We start from the raw sequence: 10,833 nt of genomic DNA, 5'->3' as shown, positions 1-10,833 counted from the left end.
TATCTCCGAACAAAGTTTGGAGCATAAATCATTGAGTCCGGACCGGTGAGGAAACCGCATAACTGGGCAATTCGTGAATCCACGACATTCTACACTAACAGGAGCCGCGGACCAGAGAGGAAATTCACTGTAATATTCGCATGCATCAAGCACTGGGGCGATAACTTCCGGTATTATTTCTTCCGGAGCGAACGTTACGTTTTCCAACTCCCTGTCAGTCACAAGAAATGAGCTCTCCCATTCGCTGACCCTGCAGACCCGGAAGCGAGGCAGAATCACACACGGATATTCTGAAGATGACCTGCGGGTGGCAGGTAAAGTGTGGAGTTTGAGACTGGATCTGGCAGGATGCCAACGCTTTTCAGTTTTAGCCAAATATTTGTTATCCCACGATGGGATTTCTTCTTGTCAACAAAGGTAACACTTAAAAATAATAATTGAAGGACAGTCTCGTTTTATGGGACATAATATTTGAAACTACTGGAATTGTTTATGTGTACGTGCTCAGTAACTCTTTGGGAATCTGTTTTCGGAGGAGAGCGGTGGTTTTTGTAGTCTATTGTTCCTTCTCCGCCTCAAAGAATGCAGCTCCCTATCTTTCGTTCGTTCTTTTCTGCACCTTTGCAGACTAGACTGAAGGAATTAACAAGCATTGGCATAGCCAATAGGTCTCGCCTTTGGGACCTTATAAGTGTTTAGCCATGCAACAGTTGATGTTGTTGCACCAAGGATATTGTGCTGGATAACTAAACACTTATAAGGTCCCAAATGCGAGACCAATTGGCTATGTCAATGCTTTTTTTTTACTGCATACAAACATTTGGCCTACGTGTTCGTCCATTTGTCTCAAATTCTGTTTTGTACTTCCTGGTAGCCTGGTATTGGAAGTTCTGCTTTCCCCACCCATATGCAGATATTCTGCACTGAAAAGCCAACAAAAAGAATGAGGGAAATATGTGCCTCTGAGACTGGCCAATCTTGAGGTCCTATACTTGAACCAATCAGTTGGACTTTTAACCAAGCACACTTTGCATGCGTGGGCATCTATCTGCTAATTGCAAGGTAACTAACAAAAAAAAATCAAATCTTATAATGCAAGTCTTCTGACTAAGAACCAACACTGACTGGCGTCTCATAGGTGACATGGTCTATGAGCATTGTGTTTGTTCAGTTTTGTAATGCTGATGGAAATCGTATGTTGCATATACATGAAAGTGGTTTATAAACTGACACTTTAAAAATCATCACAAGCTCTTACACAGACCTGACCCGCAAAAATAATTTTAGTGTGGGTAAAAGTATCGCATTAGTGGTACCTAAACACATGAGTGAAGTAAGTTATTCACTACTGTGTAAACAAACACTACCAGCATGCAGAAAACAACAAAACGTCAAAGAAATGATAGTATAAAAACATTGTAAAAGTAGTTCACTGTGGCGCCTCATTTTGGCATTCTACAACATTTACCTATTCCGTACTTCTCCAGACTCCCTTACACAGCTTGAAGGTCAACATGGGTTGTATTAAGCAAAGTAAAAGAGCAGAAAGAGTTTGCTGCATTTTCATGGTTTCTTAAAAACAGACCTGTGGACATTGAGTTTAGTTCTTTATAAACATTACCAGCTTTGAAACAAGCTGTGGGCCGCTGAACTAGGACAAGGTTTATGCCTGTTACGCAAGTGTGGTTCATTTATTATGATCAATAGAGACACAGAAGGCCTTGTTTCTCCCCACACACCTTTCCTACAAATATGGCAGAGCTCTTCTGGCATTTGGGTGCAGACAGGAAACCTCGAAAGGAGAGCGTGGGAGTGAGAGAGCGGAAGAGTGAAGGGGCGGATGAGGAGCCAGTGAAGGGAGATAGATTGGAGAGGTAAAAAACAGTGACAAATAAAATAAAAAGACTGGAAAGATGGATGAGAAACTGTAGAGAGGCATATTAAAGTATGCTACAGCGTGTTTTTAAATTACCATGGATGCTGCACAACCCATGAACGATAAGGTGCTGGCAGATGGGACAATAATGCAGTCCCGTGATGCTGAAATGCACACTGGCAGCATGTAGGGCCCTGATACAAGGGGGGAGTTGGCTCTTCAGCTATTCTAGGTGGCAATGCTCACGTGGGGGTGGAGGGAAAAGTGTCGCATTTCGTCAACTTTCTGCTGCTTTTTGCAGGCATTGTCTCAGGGGTTTTCCTCCTACTAAAATTAAGTGGAGTGTACTGGGGCGAACTGCATTTCGTGAGAATTACAAAATATCTTGCTCGGTGCTTTGGGCATGCGCTGGTCGGGGTGTAGGTGCGGTGCTGGGTTTCTGCAGACGAGTGATGCGCTGCTGAATTGAGTGGTGGGGGAGGGGGAGAGAGTTGGGATTGGGAGGGCTGGGGGAGCAGTAGCCTCGCACGCCTCTCAGGTCTGCTGCCCAGGCAATAAAAAAAAATAATCTAGAATGCCACATATTAAAATCAAACTTGGCAAGCGCATGCACTGCCTAAGCTCACTTGGGGCGAACAGCATTTCGTGAGAATTACAAAATATCTTGCTCGGGTATTTGTAAAACGGAGGCACGCTCCAGGGGCACTTATTGTAATACGGCCCCTGGTGCTTACTCCGCTGGCATGAGCCGGTATATCTCTAGTTTTTATTCACTGTTTCCCGTTACTCGCAGCTTGAGGAGGCTGCGAAGCTTTGAACCAGAGCCCAATACCAGGCTGCCAGTGCTGCCCTGAAGGCGATGTATTCTAAGGTTGTCACAAGTAAAGCTCATTGGCTGTACAGTCACTGCGAGGGGGCATCACATCATGGGCAGTTATTAATTGCTGAGCACTTTGTTTTCTGAGGCTGAAAATTGAGTTTTTGCTGCGGTGTGGGGTGACAGCTTTGAGGAACACCCATCTATCTGATGCCCAAGTGACCCCACCAGTGCTCGGGACTCACATGAATCATTCCAAGCGGAGCCTTAGCTGTCTCCTGCCCTGTGCACTGGGCGGCACATTGTTTGTAGAGCGAGCAGTGTGACAGGCTCACTCTACATTAATAAGTTGGAGAAGTCCCTGATTAATTTAAAAACTGATTGCCGCAAGTGTAGGATCGCGTCCCATCCCGGTACTTTTATACGCGGATGACGCGGTCCTACTTGCACGTACCCCTAAAAGCCTACAGATTCTAATAGACGGATTTGTAAAGTTTATGGAAATTTTAGACCTGTCGGTCAATTTGGGTAAATCAAATGTGATGTTGACAGGCAATAAACCTTGCACCAGCTTCTCTTACAAGATAGGAAGCCACACACTAGAAAAGGTACAGTCCTTCTCGTATCTGGGCTTACTATTTGATGGCTCTTTACAATTTAAGCCCCTGGTGGAGGAACGCTGCTGTAAATTGATATCCTCCAATGGTGCTATTGCAGGCTATGGGCGGAGAGTGGGCTGATGGTCTCCTGAACAAACAATTAATCTTTATGGCTCTATCTGTTGTTCCAAGGCCATCTATGGTGCAGAAGTATGGGGCTTTGCTAACATCCAGCAATTACAGCGGGAGGAAAACACATTTTTACGCTCAATCCTGAAAATACCGCAGAGCACCCCAGCTGTAATAGCCCATAGAGAATTAGGGAGACCATACTTAGAAGACTTGGTTAAATTTAGACCTATTTTGGCATGGCTAAAATCGGGTCAAATCCCGAGGCTACTTTAAGCAGACAAATTTTAAGCGACTGCATGGGAAGGGACAAAAGTATGAGCATACCATGGCTGAAATATGTGTTGACCAGTTTGGAAAGCCTTGGCCGCAAGGATCTTTTTTCAAATCCTATAACGATTGTATCTCAAGATAAGTTGTTCATCAAGAGATCCTTTTTGGCCCAGAGAACCACAAACAGGCTGAAGGGATCAAATGTACTGTGAGTGCCTATAGTTTTGTAAAAAATACCGAGGGAATGGAGCCGTATCTTTATGTCATGCATAATGCCCAGGATAGATTTTTAATGTCTCGTTTTAGGCTCAATCTTTTACCCTATTTACTGGCTGATCCCCCAGGTTTTACACTACCAATTGAGCAGAAGGGTGCCTGCGGCTGCGGCGATAGATCTCCGCAGGACACCCTTCATTTTGTACTCCTATGTTCCTTTTACTCAACGCCTAGGCGCAGATTTTTGGTAGGAATTTATAACAAGCTAAATTTAAACATGCCAAAGAGGCTCAAATTTTTTTGCAAAAAGCGGTTGACCCCTTGACATTATGCTGTATTATGAATTTTATTAAAGTTGCGGTGCGATTGAGGGTAACAAGAGAGTAAGCGGGATTGTCATCATCATAATGAATCATTTTTTCTAATTCCTCTTTTAACTTTGTATGTAATAGCAGTCAGGGTCTTGACAAAGATTTAATTGTATTTTAACTGTTTGTATATATGTGCTTTTATGGTGTTTTTTAATCACCGAATAAAGAATGACTGACTGACTGACATGCTTCAGCCCATGGGAGGCCTCTGGGGTACCTATGCCCTGGGTACATGGTGTACCATATACTAGGGACTGATAAGGGTACCCCAGTATCCAATCTGGAGTGTACCTAAAGTACATGCATATCAATTACAGGAGAAAGCAGATAGGCTGGGGTCCTGGATAGTAGGATCCCAGTCAGACTAGGCCAAAAACAGTGTGACATCAGTAAAAAGTGGGAGTACCCATAAGAAGCAGATACTACTTTCCTACAATGGTTCACCAACAAACATGACTATGGCGTAGTATGTGGTGGTTGCAAAAGTGCCAAACCATCTAAAACAATAATAGACCATTTTAATGTTGATTTATTGTACATTAGAGCAAGTGCAGTTACCGACATTTCCAGAGAACATAAACATTTGCACTTACTGACCAGTGCCAAAACAACATTTTACATTGGTCAATCACTTTAAAGCCTCTTTATAGTGTATGTGCTCGATATTGCAGTATCGGAGTACTGCAAAATGACCACACTTTGTGATTTTCCAGCACAAATTCTTCTACGCATAACTTTGAGGAATTTTCATAGGAAAAGAGGTTTTTAATGGAAAAAAATACAGATATCAGGTGCGGCAAAACCACACCCATGTGTTATTCCCTATTCCTACATCATTAACTCAGCAGGGGAAGGTTAAATAACCCAGCAGTAATGCCACAAGATAGGGTAATGGAATCTCGTGGGCTGGTTTATCACACCGCAATTGCAAACTCTAAGACTGTTTCTTCGATGTACTTGAGCGTGCGAGTGACCCCTGCGCCTTGATGGTGCCCTGGCCCCTGTCAGAAGAGCTACATACCTGCGGTACCTCTGCACGCCGGGGGCTGGTTTAAGATTGTGGTAAATAAAATTCCTTTACCGGGACTTAATTTGATACAGAAACATAATAAAATAGCTCAGTAAAATGAGAGGCAGAATCCGTGGTATTAGAGGTTCGGAATGGGCTTTATTCCAATGGACGATTATAATCGGTTGCTCCAAGTTCCATCACCACGGGGGTTCAGGAAGTGAAGTACATACTTTAGTGACAAGAAATGATTTTTATAGAACATTCATTACAATGAAGCAAATGCAGTAGGCGTAACAATTGATAAAGAAAATGACGATTTACATGCGTAACCGAAAATGGGTGTAATAAGGAGTAAAAAGGAACATAATTGGTTATGATGTCACATATAGGTGGATCTATAAGATAATACTTGGCATAGATGCGCGCGCAGCAGCATGACGTGTAATTGACGTGCAACTAGGGGGTGAAGGGGACTTGACATTTAGCTCTACATGTGGAGACAAAAAGTCTAGGGGGTCAAGTCAACCTAATCCCAAATCATATCTAACATCCTATGTTTAAAGAACGATGTTATCCACAAAAGAAGGACTCTCGGACAGAATCTATTCTATACTGACTGTGCGTGCGTGTACAAGCGTCTAAGTGTCTACACTGAATGCGAGGGGGTAGGAATATTCCATGGTAACAGGGCTATGAATTACTTGCATGAGGACAGAGAAGCCGAGCCTTTGCTCAGTAGCTGGAGGAATGTTTACTTAATTTGCTAGACAGGAATGCATCGGCTAAGGAGTGAAGCAGATAATTCGAAGGTGAAATACAGTTCTTGGCAGAGAATAGGCTGATGTCAGGCTTCGTGAGCCGCGCAGAGAATGAGACAAAGTTCATGGTCACAGATGCAGGCTCAGACTCGAGTTTTCAGAGGCAGAAGGCAAGAAGAGTTTGATGACAGAATCAGGGCCTACTTGCCTGGACTGTAAAATGGCATAAGTGAACCATACAAAGCCGGTGGCCTTTCATATTTAGGAATGGAATATCCGGCCTATTCATGGCGGATCTGACAGAGGACATGTTGACGGTGGACGCACATGTGTTTGCGTCTTCATAACTGGAACTGGAGGGAACATACATGTACTTGTGACATGCACATAGAACCGTTGGGGTCCAAGATAGGGGACATAACTGATCAGAAAAATCCATATTTCCACATTCCCTCCTTGTCCCCTACTTGCCCGTTAAGAGATATCAATCTTCATCAATCCATTGATCTGTTCATATAACATCATTTGTTCTTCTTTCTTCTTCCGTGACGAATGAAATCTTGGTGGTGGAATACACGATGTGGCACACAGACCACAAATCGCTGGTCCACATTGTAGACATAGACAGCAACTGAATAGTATGAGAAGGCCAATACCTAGGAACGATAAAACTCTCCATCCCCAGGCTGATATCACACTCCAAAACCAACTGGACCAAGTCCAAGTGCCTGGGTTCTGGTGTATCTGGTTTACAATCTTATGAAGGCGAGTGATGGCTTTATATACTGATGGCGAATTTTCTGGTATGAATACGCAGCAGCTTGATCCGATGACCCTACAAGCTCCGCCCCTATCAGCTAGGATGACGTCAAGGACAAGACGATTTTGAAGCACAACAATCCGCATAGCAGACTGCTCTTCTGTTAAATTGCCTAAGGCGGAAATAGTCTCATTCACTACTGCTTCAAGGGTTCTAGTTAATCTACGTATCAGCTTACTATTAGTAACAGTACCTATATAGGGAAAGATGCCTTTATTGAAATCTACATACTTGTCCCATGCCGTCTCAGTATAATCGACAATTGGGAGATCTCTCCGCTCTCTATTGTGTACTAAATGAATATTTCTGTAATAATCAGGAGGAGCTAGGAAAACAGGTGGCAAAAGGAATGCAATGTAGCAGGTACCATCCCAGTCTAGAGGTAGACGCATATATGCAGTCTGACCACATATAAAGTAGGAGTGGCGATAAGCTCTAAATGAAGATTTGCCTTGATCACTGAATTCTACTATAGTAGTGCATTTACTATGGCCCATGTGTATGGAACCAACCTTTCTTACACACAATTCACCCTTCGCTGGGAATACTGACATGGTGGGTAAGACTAGTTCAACTTCGGATTCGACATTCAGAATCATGAGATTAGGTGTAAAATTACCTAATCCATATACTTCATTTTCTAGATCAGTTCCTGTTCTTTTGGGGCGACCCTCCTTGTCAGGGTAGCAGACCTTGAGTAAAACTAGGTTCAGGTTTCCCCATACCCAATGATCTTGGTAAACTGCTGTGTCTGAGTCTATGGAATTGATTAAACTAAACCATGCTCCACAGGAGCCATTATGTGTAAACGGATGTGGAAAGAAAGGCAGGACTCCTTCATAATTCTGGTAGGGAGGGAGCCGGCCACACACCCAACAATTAGTGGCATTACTAGTCTGATGGGAATGATGTAACATACTAATGAAAGTGTTATTGCGCAGCGCAAGTCTATAAGACAATTCATGCGGAGGTAAATCACTAAAAGAATGTTCAGTAGTAACATTGTAAACATGTCTAGAAATAGGGTAATATATGTGCAACAATATACTTGCAGTAATTATTAAAAGACTCAAGAAAAACAAGATTAATAATGTCACTATGCAGTGGTTACGCAGTGATTTACAATACGCCTGTCGTTTCAACATTTTCCGGGTGTTTTCTCTACTCAGGTCCAAGGGATACATGTCAGAGACAATTCAACCGCTTCACCTTGGAGAGGACTTAAACAATCAAATTGCTCGACTGGTTGGGCCTAAGCTTTAGTTTATAGTGTTCAGAGTTACTCTGTTCAACAAAAGGAAGTTTTGAGTCAATGGGTGAAGATACACGAGGTGGGCTGTTTACATCTGCAGGAAGTCCATGAAATTTCTTGATATGACTTGAATGAATCCAGCCTTTCCTGCCCTCGATCTTCACGGCTGTTCGTGTGGTCAGCAGGACCAACTTGGGCGACTTCCACCTCGGCTCCAGCTGAGTCTTTCGGTCGAAATTCCTCACAAGTACGAGGTCCCCCGGAACTACGTCATGGGGTTTCACCTCAGTGTTGTCGGGAAAGGCTGCAGCTACCTGTGAACGACAAGATTGTAGTGCAGACATCAAGGAAGCCAAGTAATCTGTCAGCATATTACAGTCAACATCAGTTATTTTGCGTGGTATGGGCGTCCCCCACATATTTGGTGGTCTGCCGAAGATCACCTCATACGGGGATAGCCCTGTTCGAGAGTGTGCTACCATTCTCATGTAAAAGAGTGCAACGGGTAAGGCTACTACCCAGTCGACACCTTTCTCTCTGCATATTTTGGACAATCTGATTTTCAGTATCTGGTTATGTCTTTCTACGAGACCTGCTGCCTCGGGGTGTCGGACACAGTGGAATTTCCACTGATATCCTAACAGGAGTGAAACATGTTTCATTAATTCGGATGAGAACGGCTGGCCGTTATCTGAGTGAACAACACGTGGTAAACCGTATCGTGGGAAGAATTCTCGAACCAACTGTTTGGCAGTAGTCGGGGCAGTGTAATCTGAAACCGGGTATGCCTCTGTCCAACGGGACAGAGCGCAGACAACTACGAGAACATATTTGAATCCTCGACATCGTTCCATCTGGATATAGTCCATTTGGAGTACTTCAAAAGGGTGATTAGGAGGATGAAATCCACCCTGTTCTACGGGAACGCTTTTTCCTGGGTTAAACTGACAACAGATCATACAGGTACGAACCTTTTGCTTGGCTGCTGCTCGTAAATGTTTATTGAACCAAATGTGTTGAATGCTGTCTAGCATAGCTTTTTCTCCGAGATGTGCTGGACTATGTGTAGTGTTAATTATAACTTGGACCATTGAATCAGGAAGGAACCATACAGACTTTTCCTTCATCATCCATCCTTGGTCCGTTTGGATCCCTCCTAATTCAGTCCATTTCTTTATTTCGTCTGGTGTAGCATGTGTCTGTATGTCAATTACGTCAAGAGTAGGATCTTTAACTGTCATACAATGTGTCGGTATCGGGACTATTGTCTTTGTCATGTCGGGGGTTTGAGTTTGAGCAGTCTGTTTAGCTGTTCTGTCGGCTAGATCATTGCCTTGGGAAATGATATCAGTAACCTTCGTATGAGCCTTACATTTCATAATTGATATTGCAGTGGGTAGATGTATTGCATCTAATAAGGCATGAATGAGGGGTCCGTGCTGAATGTGGGCACCGTGGGAAGTTAAATAACCTCTCTCTCGCCACAGCACGCCGAAGTCATGTACAACTCCGAATGCATAACGTGAATCAGTGTATATGTTGACTTTTTTATTCGTGGCTTGAATACAGGCTTGTGTCAGAGCGATGAGCTCTGCTGCTTGAGCTGACAAGGTATTTATACGATTAGTTTCAATGACTTCAGTATCTGTTGTGACTGCATAAGCGGCCACTAACTCTCCTGTACTTGTTCTCATACATGAACCATCTACATACAACGTCAGGTCTGGATCTGACAATGGGACATCGGTTAAGTCTTGTCTGGGTTTTGTCGTTATAGTAATAACTTCAATACAGTCATGAGCTAGTGGGTCTGTTCCGATTACAGGTAAAAGTGTGGCAGGATTCAATGTGTTACAGCGTCTGATTTCTATATGTGGCTGAAACAATGTTAGTTCGTACCCAGTGAGTCGCGCTATAGTCAAGTGTTGTGTTTGCGTTCTATTTACAAGAACCTCTACTGCATGTGGTACTTGAACTGTCAATGGATGTCCTAACACTATGGCGTCGCTCTGTCTTATTGCTAAAGCTGTCGCTGCTACTGATTTTAGGCACGCAGGCAAAGCCTGAGCTACGGGATCTAATGTACTAGAAAAATAAGCACATGGTTTGTGTGCTCCTGCTTGTTCCTGTGTGAGTACTGACAAGGCAGTACCTTCGCGTTCTGTAACAAAGAGTGTAAACTGTTTTCTGTAACATGGCGTTGCTAAAACAGGTGCTTGACATAAAGCTTTCTTTAGGCTTTCAAAAGCTTGTGTATGTTCCTGAGTCCAAGGGAGAACAGTCGATGTGGCTGCCTCCTGTGTTGTCAATTGAATGAGTGGTTTTGCTAGAAATGCATACTGAGGGATCCACTGCCTGCAATATGAAGTGAGGCCTATGAAAGCCCGCACCTCCTTTTGCGTCTTGGGTATTGGCATGTTAGCTATTAACTGAATGCGGTCGGGTGTAAGCTGCCTTCCCTCCTTGGACAGCGAGTGTCCAAGATAAACAACTCGCTGGACACAGAATTGCAGCTTAGAAGGGGACACCTTGTGCCCCTTTTCGGCTAGAAATTGTAAAACTGTCAGTGATGCTTTTTCACATTCCGGTTCGCTTCTCGCGGTGATCAGCAGATCATCGACATATTGAAGCAGAGCAGTGTTAACTGGCATGTGGATACTGTCTAGTTCTCGTTTCAGTGCTTGGCTATAGATGCTGGGGCTTTCTGTAA

The 10,833-nt window shown here is 43.6% G+C and overlaps 1 protein-coding gene across 2 annotated transcripts in view; it reads left to right on the top strand.

Annotated features, from left to right (window-relative positions):
* The first annotated feature begins 253 nt into the window (after nt 1-253).
* Nucleotides 254-10,833, top strand: part of LOC146830532 (UPF0739 protein C1orf74 homolog) — a 74,496-nt gene continuing 63,916 nt past the window's right edge. The window contains exon 1 of one of the 2 annotated variants that reach the window (XM_085604734.1): nt 254-314. The gene's annotated coding sequence lies outside the window, so the exon portion shown is untranslated. Of the gene's footprint in view, nt 418-10,833 lie in introns of both variants that reach the window. The other variant, XR_014961436.1, reaches the window with a different exon arrangement.

Source organism: Triturus cristatus, chromosome 5_1 (genome assembly GCF_964204655.1).
Source record: "Triturus cristatus chromosome 5_1, aTriCri1.1, whole genome shotgun sequence".
In the NCBI taxonomy this organism is placed as follows: Eukaryota; Metazoa; Chordata; class Amphibia; order Caudata; family Salamandridae; genus Triturus; species Triturus cristatus.
Note: the sequence above shows the minus strand (reverse complement) of the source record. Positions and strands in the feature narration are given on the sequence as shown.